This window comes from Periplaneta americana, chromosome 1 (genome assembly GCF_040183065.1).
Source record: "Periplaneta americana isolate PAMFEO1 chromosome 1, P.americana_PAMFEO1_priV1, whole genome shotgun sequence".
Lineage (NCBI taxonomy): Eukaryota > Metazoa > Arthropoda > Insecta > Blattodea > Blattidae > Periplaneta > Periplaneta americana.
Window position 1 is genome coordinate 7,460,444 of NC_091117.1, and position 15,988 is coordinate 7,476,431.

The following is a 15,988-nucleotide window of genomic DNA, read 5'->3' on the forward strand; positions in this document are numbered from 1 at the left end:
TTCTTGGCACTGTACTTTTGTTGAGATTGGTTGTTCTATTACCCATGGCAAATCTCCCGGACGTCCACGTATGGCTGATGCTGTGGTCGAACAAGTGAGGGAAAGCTATGTTCGAAGTCCTAGAAATCAACGCGTCGTGCTTCTCGTGAGAATTGGATTCCACAACCAACCGTTTGGCGCATTTTAAAGAGACGTTTGCACTTAAAACCATACCGATTTACGATGGTGCAACATATTACTGATGAAGATTGGTCGTGGAGGACCGATATCATGGCCACCACGGTCCCCCGACTTGACACCGCTTGATTTCTTCTTATGGGGGTTCCTTAAAGATCAAGTGTACGTTACACCCTTACCTGCCATTCTCGCTGAGCTCAGAAACCGAATCATCACCGCAGTTGAGATAATGACGCCGGATATGCTGCAGCGAGTTTGGCAAGAAATTGAGTTCAGGTGGGATGTCTGCCGCATGACCAATGCATTGAACCACACTGGGTGAAAACTTGGCGACTTAAAACCAAATCTGTATGTTTTCTAAATAAATTTCTATAGCCTAAGCTTACAAAGTTGTACAGTCCTATTGGAATCACCCTGTATAATAAATTATGTTATAAAATAATATAATACATTATAAAATTATATATCAAATTCGTTTAATATTAGTATACAATATAATATAGGTATATGGTTTTAATTCTCATAAGAGTTTTGTTTTTCCATTTTCAGCGCTATCAAATCATTACATATTTTAACTGTTGATGAGGTCAACGTCTCAACTCTCATTAAAAAGGAACTCTAGAGTCTAGACATTACAGTTAATGAAGGATTTATTATTTCATCGGTCCAATTTATTTTATTTGAGTACATAATGTACCTAGATGTATTAATTGTATGTGTTATATTTCCGCTGTGTCGACTGTTAACTGGTGTGATGTCAGCGCCAACTCTAGGGAAAAGGCAGAATCTCACGCTCAAGCTGGTTTGAAGGTCATTGAAATCAGTCCTGCTACATCAAAGGTACCGACGCGAAGTGTCCATATTTATAATCCCCTATGCTCTGATACGACTTTATACCGCTCTTGTACAATGCGCAATCTCATTTGTCCCGCTGGGATTCGAATCCGAGCCTAAAGTGGAGGAAGCTGGAACTCTGTTCATTTGAGGTGTCCACACAGACTAATATATACAGTCACAAAGCTCAATACATAGGAAATATGCATCCATAGATAGTTGCTAACCACTAGGATCGCTACTATCGCCTCATCACAGACAATGCGAAATAGTACCGGCACAGTCTATTGTTCCTAGCACCCTCATCACCTCAAGCTTCGTGACTGTATATACTAGACTGTAATGCCCATCTAAATGATATTTCTGTTACTCGTATGTGTTCGTAGTTTGTTTTTCCCGGTCTGTCTCTATGCCAACCAACATGCTATTTGCTAGCACTAAATTATGAAGCATTACAGTCTTTTGTTTTGTGCCTCAAGTTCAGTTTTAAAATATGTATCGCGGTATTGACTGTTTCCAGGTGACACACAAAACACGATTTGCCTTGACCTATTGCCAGACATAAGGGCTGTAAGGTAAAGAATGCGCATTGGAGGTACAGGTCTACGATTTCATGGCCTCAGCATTAGCATGAGGTGATGTCCTATTGTCTATTTAAATCGAGAAAAATGCCAGTACTGAATTTTGCACACGGCATGAGTGGACTCCAAACCCGTTCTGGAAGTTTGAAAAAAAGAACTGTCACCACACGGGATTGAACTGAGAACATTCTAGCTCGTAAACAGTTGCTATACAGCCAATACTAAGTAATGAAGAAAATTTCCGATGAAATTATTTATTGGCAAATATTTCTCTTATTAAACATTGTTTTACCCAATTGCTTTTGCTAATTTTTTTATTTGTACTGATACAAATATAAATTTTCCTGAAAGTTTTCTGCTTTCCTGAATTTTTTTTTCTTTATTTTGTTAGGTTTAATAATTGCACTGCTGTTACTATACATTTCACTGAAAATTTCGCGCTTATTTTATTTTTTTTATTTTATTGGGTTATTTTACGACGCTGTATCAACATCTAGGTTATTTAGCGTCTGAATGATATGAAGGTGATAATGCCGGTGAAATGAGTCCGGGGTCCGGCACCTAAAGTTACCCAGCATTTGCTCCTATTGGGTTGAGGGAAAACCCCGGAAAAAACCTTAACCAGGTAACTTGCCCCGACCGCGATTCGAACCCGGGCCACCTGGTTTCTCGGCCAGACGCGCTGACCGTTACTCCACAGGTGTGGACTCGCCCTTATTAAGCAACATTTTAGCTTCTAGATTTAGATGAGTTTTATAATTTCATTGTATTGATATAATTTATAAATTTTCCTAAAAGTGTTCCCGTTTTTGCCATTTTTTAACTAAGTTCACTTCATATAGTTTTCCAATTTTCCTGATGTAATTATAAATTTCTTCCTTAAGCAATAACTTATTGATTTTGTACTGGTATAAATATGACTTTTCTGAAAATTTTTCCCTTTTTAAAAAATGGTTTTGTTTATTTTTCCTCGCTGTTATTTATACTCGCTTTAACATCTCTGGTCATATCGCGAGTTAATCTTCTGTATAAAATCCGAAGGCCTATGTACTATTGTTGTGAACTAGATGGCGACTCTATATGTATTACTCATTTGTTATGAATATGATTTCGATGGTGAATGAAGCCGGTGATATTCAGGAATGTTGTGGACCGAATTTCCTGGCATTTGCCTTACGGTTGAGGAAAAACTCTGAAAAAATCTCAACCAGGAAATCCAACCCGACCGGGAATCGAACCCGGGCCCTCTGCATAAGAGACCAGCATGCTGACGGTTTTGTTTATTGATTTTGCTGGGTTTTATAATAATTGTACTGATATAATAATATATTGTTCATTTAGATCTCTCCACTGTTGATTTCAACTATAACAATTATTTCCGGCAGCCAATCACGTTGCAGGTCGGCTACATTTAAACGTGTGCCTCGTGTGATTCGCTGATTATGACGTCATGTATTTCGTAAGGCTCGATAAATACTTAATATAATCGCCCGCCATTTTGGCTCTTTCGTTGGCGTTCACAGAAAGCACACGAGGACGTTATTTGTCGCTCAATTATTTGCTGAATTACAGTCCGTTTGATTTATTATCATAGGAGCTACGACATGATAATGTTTAACGGTGTGGCAAATAGATTCCTCGTATGGTAGCTCGGCAACGAAAGAACAAAAATGGCGAACGATACTCGTACCTAGACTTTATAGAACCTTCACTTCCTAAGACGTAAGCAAAGAGGAGGAGTCACGCCGGGAATAACAGCGTCGCGACTATAGATGCAAATGGCCCATTTTGCATCCCATGAGCTGGAAATTAACCCAGAAGACCGCAATGGTATATTGCCCTTGTGATGCTACCTGGGTTCAATTCCCTGAAATTCCTTGGGAGACAGTTTTCCCCTCACCTGATTGTCAGATTTGAGAAATCACGTTTCATTTTGAAACACATGTTCAAGCAAGGAGAAAGAATTTATGTACTGTAGATGGCAAGGGAATCTTGGACCCATCGACTTTGTACACGACTGTCTTAAATCAATCTTACTCAAATACATTACAGTAGAATTTGGTTATAACGACATCTAAGGGACCTTAAAAATTATGTTGTTATAAACGAGTGTCGTGGTAACCGAGATTCACATTATCAATCTAGTGAGGTGGAAAATGAAAAATAACAAACTTAATTAGACTTATTTTGGATTTATGTATTGACTTTTAAGCCTACCATGAACATAATAAAATACACGTAGGCCTACAATTATAAGTACAGTATTCTGTATTAAAACAGTTTGTTCACTACTCACCAAACTACTTTATTTAGAAGTGAAGTAATCAGTCATTTTACTCTGTTGTCTTCTACTTGCCCAATACACACTTTCTAGGACTAAATTACGTTCTATGTTCATAATTTCAGTTGCAATTCACTGCTCCCTTCCCTAGCTTCATGGAACATGTTCATAATTCTAATGACTTCTTTTAGTGTCCATACTGCTTTAAAATGCGTGCACTTAATGAAAACTTCCTGTCGAAACTGATCTAATACCGAATGAATTCGGCAGGTTACAACGGGGTGGAGAATCTGCCTGCATTCCAGAGGTCTATGACAGGAGACTGTAAAGAATTTGTCAGGGTCAGATTTCAACAAAATATTTCTTAAAATACTTTGGTTCTTAGAAAATCTTATTCCAAACTGAGGTTGAAAATGACGTTATATACGAGGTAGACGCATATGCGTTTGTCGTATTAAGTAAGGTAGGAAAGTCTTATGGGGAATTAGTGGACTACAGAATATTTGACGTTATAGGCGAGGTGTCGCACAAAACGGGGTCGCTATAAACAAGTTCTACTGTACTTAATGTTGTAAGGGGTTGGATATCGTATCAAGAACTTCCCCTCAAATAATATTATTTTCAGATCGGTCTCTCACTGTTTGTGTTTATACCTTTGACATGCAAGAACTGTTCTTTCGTAACTCCCTGACGACGTTTTAATGCTGACCGCAGTTAAGGTTCGCGTGTCTTACTTCTTTTCTTGTGAACCCCCTGACAGAGCGTGACACGTAATTTGATGTGTGCGACAACGCCAGACATTCTCACGACTGTTGTGAGAAGCGTTAGCCAAAAGGCCAAACATGCAACTCCACAACACGTGGTAATTTTTAATATTTTATTTAATGCAGCTGTTTCAAATACTGTACTAGGTTATTATTTTAGCGCCGATGGAATTGGTGACAGCGAGATGGTATTTGGTGAAATAAGGCTGAGTATACGCCATGTGACAACCTCACATTCGACTTACAGTTCGATGGCAAAATTAATTTATTTTGTTTATTTATTTATTTTCTTATTTATTTATTTATTTTCTTATTTATTTATTTATTTATTTATTTTATTTATTTCCTTATTTATTTATTTATTTACTTATTTAAGTATTCATTTATTTACTTATATATTTATTTATTTTCTTAATTATTTCTTTACTTATTTATTTCTTTAACCTGTGGAGTAACGGTCAGCGCGTCTGGCTGCGAAACCAGGTGGCCCGGGTTCGAATCCCTGTCGGGGCAAGTTACCTGGTTGAGGTTTTTTCCGGGGTTTTCCCTCAACCCAACTTACGAGCAAATGCTGGGTAACTTTCGGTGCTGGACCCCGGACTCATTTCACCGGCATTATCACCTTCATATCATTCAGAAGCTAAATAACCTAGATGTTGATACAGCGTCGTAAAATAACCCAGTTTATTTCTTTATATATTTGCTTATTTATTTATTTACTTACATATTTATTTATTTGCTTATTTATTTATTTATTTGCTTCCTTATGTATTTATTTATTTATTTGCTTCCTTATGTATTTATTTATTTGCTTGCTTATTTATTTATTTGCTTCCTTATGTATTTATTTATTTGCTTGCTTATTTATTTATTTGCTTCCTTATGTATTTATTTATTTGCTTGCTTATTTATTTATTTATTTATTTATTTATTTATTTATTTATTTATTTATTTATTTATATGTTTGTATATTTATTTATTTGCTTGCTTATTTATTTATTTATTTATTTATTTATTTATTTACTTATTTATTTATTTATTTACTTGTTTATTTACTTGTTTATTTGCTTGCTTATTTATTTATTTATTTATTTATTATTTATTTACTTATTTATTTATTTACGTGTTTATTTATTTATTTATTTAAATGTTTATTTATTTATTTACTTCTTAATTTATTTATATATTTATTTATTTACTTGTTTATTTATTTATTTACTTGTTTATTTATTTATTTATTTACACCTTTATTTATTTATTTATTTATTTATTTATTTACTTAGTTATTTATTTACTTATTTATTTTATTTATTTATTTATTCATTCATTCATTCATTCATTTAATTTGGTATTCCCAAGAAACTAGTTCGATTAATTAAAATGTGTCTCAGTGAAACTTACAGCAGAGTCCGTATAGGCCAGTTTCTATCTGATGCTTTTCCAATTCACTGCGGGCTAAAGCAGGGAGATGCACTATCACCTTTACTTCTTAACTTCGCTCTAGAATATTCCATTAGGAAAGTTCAGGATAACAGACAGGGTTTGGAATTGAACGGGTTACATCAGCTGCTTGTCTATGCGGGTGACGTGAATATGTTAGGAGAAAATCCACAAACGATTAGGAAAAACACGGGAATTTTACTTAAAGCAAGTAAAGCGAGAGGTTTGGAAGTAAATCCTGAAGAGACAAAGCATATGATTATGTCTCGTGACCAGAATATTATACGAAATGAAAATATAAAAATTAGAAATTTATCCTTCGAAGAGGTGGAAAAATTCAACTATCTTGGAGCAACAGTAACAAACATAAATGATACTCGGGAGAAAATTAAACACAGAATAAATATGGGAAATGCCTGTTATTATTCGGTTGAGAAGCTTTTATCATCCAGTCTGCTGTCGAAAAATCTGAAAGTTAGAATTTATAAAACAGTTATATTATCGGTTCTTCTGTATGGCTGTGAAACTTGGACTCTCACTCTGAGAGATGAACATAGGTTAAGGGTGTTTGAGAATAAAGTGCTTAGGAAAATATTTGGGGCTAAGAGGGATGAAGTTACAGGAGAATGGAGAAAGTTACACTACACAGAACTGCACGCATTGTATTCTTCACCTGACATAATTAGGAACATTAAATCCAGACGTTTGAGATGGGCAGGGCATGTAGCACGTATGGGCGAATCCAGAAATGCGTATAGAGTATTAGTTGGGAGACCTGAGGGAAAAAGACCTTTGGGGAGGCCGAGACGTAGATGGGAGGATAATATTAAAATGGATTTGAGGAAGGTGGGATATGATGATAGAGACTGGATTAATCTTGCACAGGATAGAGACCGATGGCGGGCTTGTGTGAGGGCGGCAATGAACCTCCGGGTTCCTTTTATGCTATTTGTAAGTTATTTATATTTTTCATTACGAATTCAGTTTAAAGTTGCCAGAACTAGAGGGCAAACTGGAAGTTAGACAGCGTAGAAAACAATTGTTTGGGTTTATTTTTCAAGGGTTTACCATCCTCTTATAAACAGATTTGTTACGTGTGGATGAACTTATGTGTTGATCCCTTACCAGTTCTTGAGAATAGCTTTTGTAACAAATTTCTTCTTCCCCGCCTTCACATTTTTTGGAGGCTATATATGAAGCTCAGAAACATTGGTTTCCACGGCAGCACGGTGCAAAAATACCCATAAAATAGCATCACAAAGTTATTTTGTTCGAGATCGTGCGTATTTGCTTGTTTTCCGCACAGAACCAATACGCGGTAAGTGTGAAATACCACATTCAGTATTCCCAACGTAACACACATAACAATTTCCCTCTTCTTACCCCTTAAGCGCTACATTCATTTTACTGCTTTAGGCTTTTAACATATTATTTTTAGAGACGTTTAACATAGTAATAATTATAAATTGGAAACTTACCACTGCAATTTCACCTAAATTGCACTGTTAATTATTGTTTTTAAATATCAGTAAAAATTAAGTAAAATCTACTACCCCACGAAACTTATTGCATTCCTGATACAAGTAACATTAAGGAAGCCGTGAAAAAATCAACAAGATTCCAGATGCCGATGTTATTACTGCAATATGTTATATAAATAATATTGTTAAAATATTAAAATGAAAAATAAATCATTACATAACCTTACCGTTTCTTTTAAGTTCGCATTTATAGACTGTGGGGGGGGGGGGAAGACAGACGTATATCACGGCCTGCTGGAGTATAGTAAACACAGAAAACATTTTATAGCAACAATGTTGAAGAAAGATATTTTGGTGTTCCGAAGTTGCCGTCATTAAACAGAAACCAAGATGGAGATTTCATTGCAACTAATTAGAAATTCGTCTTTCAGGTATGTAATAAACGATCTTCGCACAAAATAATGTACGATTCACGAGCGGTATGTTTGTTTTCATGTTCTCGGAAATTAAAAAAGCTCAACTACGTTTCGCTTTTTCAATCTTTTCCTCGAACATGAAAACGTCAACATACCGCTTTTGTAACGCATATTACTATTTTGTTAAAAACTATTTCTTTTGAACCTCATCGCAGATTTAATGACGTCATTAACTCTCGTAACTATGTTGTCGGAATATGCAATTAGAATGTTGTGCTTGATGTTACAGTCCAGACATTTCTCTGTTGCAGCCTGAAAATAGATCAACAATACATTAATTACAACTAGGATGTTCCTATCAGTCCAAAATCAATATTGCATTAGTAACGGCGCCAATTAGTTTCAAGTACTGCCACGCAAACTCGCAGATGGCTCTGGGATAGCAATGACAAGGTTTGCACGAGAGTGTGGGTGGCTTGGATTCGGAAGTGCCCTTGAAGGGCTGGACTGTGGGGATTCTTGTGTGGGCAGAGCCAACTGTAATATCTTTCATCCCCTTCAAATCCATTGTATGCTCATGCCTTAGCACGGGGCTATATTTAGTCAGAACCGCAGAATTTGAGGCCCGGGCCGCTTTGCATTGTTGCTAGATATACAGATTACAAAGGCGTTGGTTCGAGATTGGGTGGAGTCGAGGAATTTTACGCTGGAAAGAAAAAAATTTCAAGACTGTAATACAAATATAAAATTTTCAGGTACAAAAAAATAGTGATTTTTGGCGTATCATCTGTCCAAGTATAACGATTTCTACTAAACTATTGGAGGGATTTTGTTCATATTCAGTATCTACGAGTCAATTTATCAGGGAATGATGTACATGAAATATAATAATTTTAGTACTAGTCTGTCTGTGTACAGCGATTTCTACTAAATTATTGGACGGATTTTGTTCATATTCAGTATCTACGAGTCACTTTATCAGGGGATGATGTACATGAAATATAATAATTTTAGTACTAGTCTGTCTGTGTACAGCGATTTCTACTAAACTATTGGACGGATTTTGTTCATATTCAGTATCTACGAGTCAATTTATCAGGGAATGATGTACATGAAATATAATAATTTTAGTACTAGTCTGTCTGTGTACAGCGATTTCTACTAAACTATTGGACGGATTTTGTTCATATTCAGTATCTACGAGTCAATTTATCAGGGAATGATGTACATGAAATATAATAATTTTAGTACTAGTCTGTCTGTGTACAGCGATTTCTACTAAACTATTGGACGGATTTTGTTCATATTCAGTATCTACGAGTCAATTTATCAGGGAATGATGTACATGAAATATAATAATTTTAGTACTAGTCTGTCTGTGTACAGCGATTTCTACTAAACTATTGGACGGATTTTGTTCATATTCAGTATCTACGAGTCAATTTATCAGGCAATGATGCACATGAAATATAACAATTTTAGTACTAGTCTGTCTGTGTACAGCGATTTTTACTAAACTATTGGATGGATTTTGTTCATATTCAGTATCCACAAGTCAATTTATCAGGGAATGATGTACATGAAATATAATAATTTTAGTACTAGTCTGTCTGTGTACAGCGATTTGTACTAAACTATTGGACGGATTTTGTTCATATTCAGTATCTACGAGTCAATTTATCAGGGAATGATGTACATGAAATATAAGTTAATAATTTTAGTACTAGTCTGTCTGTGTACAGCGATTTCTACTAAACTGTTGGACGGATTTTGTTCATTTGCCGCACTTCGATTATTGTGACGTTTTGTTAAGTGATCTAAGTTCTGAACTGTCAGTCAAGTTACAGCGAGCTCAGAATATGTGCATCAGATACGTGTGCAACATCCGACGATATGATCACATATCACCGTCCTTCGCAAGTCTCTCGTGGCTCCGACTTAAAGAACGCAGAACTTTACACTCTTTGTCTTTACTCTTTCGAATTCTGCACACCTCAACACCAAATTACCTTTCGTCTCGTTTCTCTTATCTATACTCTAACCACGACGTAAATACCAGATCACTTATCTGTGGCACGCTAAATATACCTCTTCATAGAACATCTTGTTATTCCTCATCTTTTACAATATCCACCTCGCGTCAATGGAATTCCTTGTCACAAAGTATTAGGGGCTGCAAGACAACAAACACCTTTAAGAACAGCTTAAAAGATAACCTTATTAGCATTTCACTCCAATCATACTGATTTAAAATATTACTGACTACACTGTTGCTTTTTTTCTTTAGACATCATCCTGATTGTGCTGCATTTTCAAAATTGTCTCATAATAATCTCTTTCTATTATCTAATATAATTTGAAATATATTAACATTCTATGTATTTTAGTTTAATTCTGCTACCCAGTTTATTTCAGTGTTTAATTAATAGTTCATAGTATTTTGTTGTTTAATTCGTAAATAACTCTTGTATACATGTAACTCTCATCTAAATCATATTGTTGAATTCTTTGTAAGTTCATGCATATGTATATACACTTTTTGCTGGTTGTGTGGAAGAGAAGGCCTTACGGCCTTAACTCTGCCAGCTAAAATAAATCATTATTATTATTATTATTATTATTATTATTATTATTATTATTATTATTATTATTATATTCAGTATCTACGAGTCAATTTATCAGGGAGTGATGTACATGAAATATAATAATTTTAGTACTAGTCTGTCTGTGTACAGCGATTTCTACTGAACTATTGGACGGATTTTGTTCATATTCAGTATCTACGAGTCAATTTATCAGGGAATGATGTACATGAAATATAATAATTTTAGTACTAGTCTGTCTGTGTACAGCGATTTCTACTAAACTATTGGACGGATTTTGTTCATATTCAGTATCTACGAGTCAATTTATCAGGGAATGATGTACATGAAATATAATAATTTTAGTACTAGTCTGTCTGTGTACAGCGATTTATACTAAACTATTGGACGAATTTTGTTCATATTTAAATTCTACTAAATTGTTAGATATATATTGTTCATATTTACGCCTGTGAGTCAATTTATCAGGGAATGGTGTTGGACTCTCTATCTCTATATGCAAAGAATCAGTTTAAAAATTGAGTAAAACCACACTAATTTTGCATTTAAATGGCGCATAACTTCAAAAATGTGGTCAATGTAATCATTGGGCACACTGAAACAATATAATAAACATTCAATTTAAGAAATAACACTCAGAATTACTGTTCATTTGACTTAAGAACTGTTTAAGGAAGCTTAACTGAAGTTGTTAACCCTTCTACTTATATAGAACAACAATTTTAATAACTCTCAAACGAGAATTTCAAGAACTTACAGAAGATCCCTTCTTTCTAGGTCTACATCCAATATGTCGTTGTAGTTATAGGAAAAAATGAAGGAAGGGGCTGGCATTGGAATGTTATAAAAACTTCCCGAAATGCAGACACGTGGGGGTGGGGGCGATTATCCGATATCTATAGCACGCTTGATTCTTCAGATAAGTGCAAAAACGAAGCAAATCCCTCACATAGGTTAGACGTGATATCGCAGACCCCATCTTCTCTTTCGGTTGATATCTTGTTACTTAAGGGTCCTAAATCAATTCTCGTTACATTCTGACAGATTTTTAATGGACAAAGCATCTGCAATACAACTGGTGTTAGAAAAATCAACAACTGTGTCATTTGCTAGGTGGTATTTATTTCGTGTTACATTTCTATTAAAATTGAGAAGATAGTTTTGAATGTCAAATTCGGAGAGGTTTTTATTCATATTAATATTAATAAAAAATGCATCCGCTGTATCAGGGATACACCAGCACGTGGAATGCGTCACCCAGTTTCGGGAATGAAAGTACAGTTGTATTCGTTTGAATGTTTTATTTTTGTTCAAAAATCCACAGTATGGGTCTGTGGTAAGAGAAGTAATTAATGTCCCGCTTGCCTATTGATCCGAAGCTGCTCTCGGGCGTGGGTTCGATTCCTGCTTGGGTGACTACCTGGTTGTGTTTTTACCGAGTTTTTCCCCGACCGTAAGGCAAATGTCAAGTAATCTTTGGCGAATTCAGGACTTCACCTTATCTCGTCAAGAATTTCTGTAACTGTAGACTTGTTTTATATCATAAAACTTCATTTCTGATGTAAGATCTATGGAATAGGTACAATAAATGAAATGAAGTTAAGGGGACACTCAACTATATTTTGGAACTTTTTTCCTATTTGACCAATCTTTTTCAAATTTGGAGGAAAAGTTTAATATACACATGGAAAGTAACATGCAAAATCTCAGCTCATTAGATCCAATACTTTTCAAAATAAAAATTTTTAAATTTTTAATCAATCATTAATTGAAATATCACTTTTAATTATCATTTTTTATTTTTTGGCTTTGTGCATTTGACTGTGACTTCTCAATGAATAGGGGAAGAATTCTGCGAATTGATTTAGTTCTGTCGCGTAAATTAGTGTAGAAATTTAATTTTTCATTTCTGTGACACTTTTTCTCCAATTTTTAAGTTGAGTGTCCCCTTAAGGAAGTAAAGTAGGCCTATATATTGGGCCAGTGACGTGATTTGGGTGTAGTTACCGCAAATCATATTTCGAGAATTTCTTCACCATTTATCCTCATGTTAGTGACATTTTTTGAAGTGTAGAATTATGTTGAACTTCAAAAATAAAACGACAAATGTCTCATGACTCAGAAGGTTAATTGAAGTTGGAAATGTTTAATTAAAGGTATAAAGGAAGCTAGTTTATTACTTGAGTGAAATTAAGAAAACTTATGTGTCATTTACGTGACACAATCTATTATTAAACTGTAACTGTGGTTAACAAATTTTGCTTCATTTCTTTCCATGCTCAAGAAATAATTTTGTTCTATTACTTCAATTAAATAAGTAGGTATATGTCATTATCCTGACACCGTTTATTTACTTTTAAATTTTAAACTGAGATATCACATTGAATAAATGCGAAATGGACAGGAAACTGAAATGAAATCAATGAAAGCAAAGTTTAATTTGCATAACACCGTTTACTTAATATTAAATGTTAACTAAAGTTGGTAAAACTGTTTTAATGAAAACTCGATGAGAAGTTTTATTTATTATTTGAATCCAGTTGATTCCTCTCTCTTAGAGGGTAGTTTCATGATCGTGTTTCTCTGGTCTTTGGAGTATTCAAGTTAGACGGTTTTCGTAATTGGGGATTCAAAGCAATGCCTTCTCTTTAAATTCTTGTATTCAGCCAGTCGCAGAGTTCTTCAGTTCCCCTTGCTTCAGGTTTACTACGTCGTTCTCTTTCATTAACTTCTTATATATGGATGGTTGCTTGGATACTGCCAGGAGGTTAGAAAAAATACTTTTTTTATTTAATTGCCTCTGAAACACTAGAGTTTTTATATTATAGCAACGAGGGAAATAATAATAATAATAATAATAATAATAATAATAATAATTCATCATCATCATCATCATCATCATCATCAATGTCGTTCCAGTAATTTCGGTGCCAATTTTTCCAGTATTAAAATTTATTTTGTGCGAGATCGTGCGTATTTGCTTGTTTTCCGCACAGAACCAATACGCGGTAAGTGTGAAATACCACATTCAGTATTCCCAACGTAACACACATAACAATTTCCCTCTTCTAACCGCTTAAGCGCGACATTCATTTTACTGCTTTAGGCTTTTAACATATTATTTTTAGAGACGTTTAACATAGTAATAATTATAAATTGGAAACTTACCACTGCAATTTCACCTAAATTGCACTGTTAATTATTGTTTTTAAATATTTGCAAACATTAAGTAACGTCTACTACTCCACGAAACTTATTGCATTCCTGATACAAGTAACATTAAGGAAGCCGTGAAAAAATCAACGAGATTCCAGATGCCGATGTTATTACTGCAATATGTTATATAAATAATATTGTTAAAATATTAAAATGAAAAATAAATCATTACATAACCTTACCGTTTGTTTTAAGTTCGCATTTATAGACTGGGGGGGGGGGAAGACAGACGTATATCACGGCCTGCTGGAGTATAGTAAACACAGAAAACATTTTACAGCAACAATGTTGAAGAAAGATATTTTGGTGTTCCGAAGTTGGCATCATTAAACAGAAACCAAGATGGAGATTTCATTGCAACTAATTAGAAATTCCTCTTTCAGGTACGTAATAAACGATCTTCGCACAAAATAATGTACGATACACGAGCGGTATGTTTGTTTTCATGTTCTCGGAAATTAAAAAAGCTCAACTACGTTTCGCTTTTTCAATCTTTTCCTCGACCATGAAAACGTCAACATACCGCTCTTGTAACGTATATTACTATTTTAAAATCTGGTAGAAATTGAACCTTGTTAAAATTGGACATTTGGGGCCCGTTTCACAATCCTTACAAATTACAAATTAACAATTTACAAATAGCAAGTAAAAGATTACAAATGCTTGTAAATTGTGTTCACAATGCTATCTTATTAGTTTGTAAAGTTTGACGAACTTTACAAAATCAGCTAAAGAAATTTACAAATGCGCATTATTGGTTACACAATATCGCCAACGACAGTTTACAAAAATCGCTAAGGAGCAGAGCTAAAGTCGCTGTATTTTTACTACTGTCGATACATATGTTTATATTTTGTACTAAAATAGATTATTCTAAGCTTGCTGATTCATATTTCACCAACAGAAAATATAAAGTATTGTTAAAGAAAATTAAAAGTATTTAGATTTTTATATATTGGCGACAATGAAATTTCATGTGATGTGATTGGTCGAGTATACCAATACGTCTATTACTTAAATGACCAAAGTTAGCACCAAATTCAGTCAAATAAGTAAATAACACATTTATTCCACGTCCAAATATGCAATTGATAAAATAATTAGGATGTCTAACCACAAAATCAGGTTCATTTTTTGTATTGATCCATCAGTTGATGCAAATGTTGCATCCATAACCTCTCAAACATTAGTGATCCCATCAGCAGCATAAAAATTCTGTGCTATAGTAAATAACATGTTGGTGATCAAAAACCTGCCCCGAATTTAACTCTTAACAACATCAACTACCTTGTGGGCACTTTTGCACACTAATATCTTAGAAATTCCGTGCTTATCTGCTAACCCACGGAACTGACTGCATCCAATGCAAAGCAATACAATTCTCGCTTTGAGATTAGGACATCACTTTTCCCTTTTGGATGTTGGATATGATGTCCCGTATCTTGTAGGAGAGATTCCAGCGAAACGGGACTCGAAACGACTTCAGAATACCGTATAAGTAGTGTCGTTATTGCATTATTGAATTGTTTATTTTTGGTGCAGGGAACTTCTTTTTTAAGTGCGAGTATTTATTAAATACAGTCTTCGTATATAAATACTTACACGGTATTCTGAAGTATAGCGCGGGACTCATTCGAAACCTTTCAATAAATTCATACAATGATACGAACGTGTTATTAATTCTTGGCCGGAGAATTTTACGTATGCGTCTTCGTTTGATTAGGCCTAAATTTAATATCTTCATCTGAGTCATTAGAACTCCTTAATAACATCAAAACTGCGTTAGTTTAATTCTTAATATTATCCAGTTACTCAAAAATTAATTTAATAAGTATTTCTTTGTTGTATTTAGTCATAATTTGTTGCAATATCAAACTTTACACATCTCAGAGGTTTTGTAGAAGATGTGCTAATTTTACAAGTAAAGTTTACACGTTTGTAAAGTTACCCTTCATTGTGAAACAGAATACTTGTAAAGTGAGCAAAATTTAATTTGTAAAGATTTGATTTCCTTTGTAAAGTTCAACATGCAAACAAAGATTGTGACACAGAAGTTTACAATTTACAAGCAAAGTTTACAATTTACAAACTTTGTAAACATTGTGAAACAGGCCCCTGGTCGGTCTAATTGCCTCGGACGTACTCGATATGAACCAGATCCGGCCAATAGTTCAGTAGAAATCGCTGTGCATAGA

General features: G+C 34.4%; 1 protein-coding gene across 1 annotated transcript in view; it reads left to right on the forward strand.

Moving 5' to 3' along the window:
• The window catches only part of LOC138704551 (tetraspanin-6-like), a 41,103-nt gene that overhangs the window by 5,366 nt on the left and 19,749 nt on the right, over nt 1–15,988 (forward strand). The window lies entirely within an intron of this gene.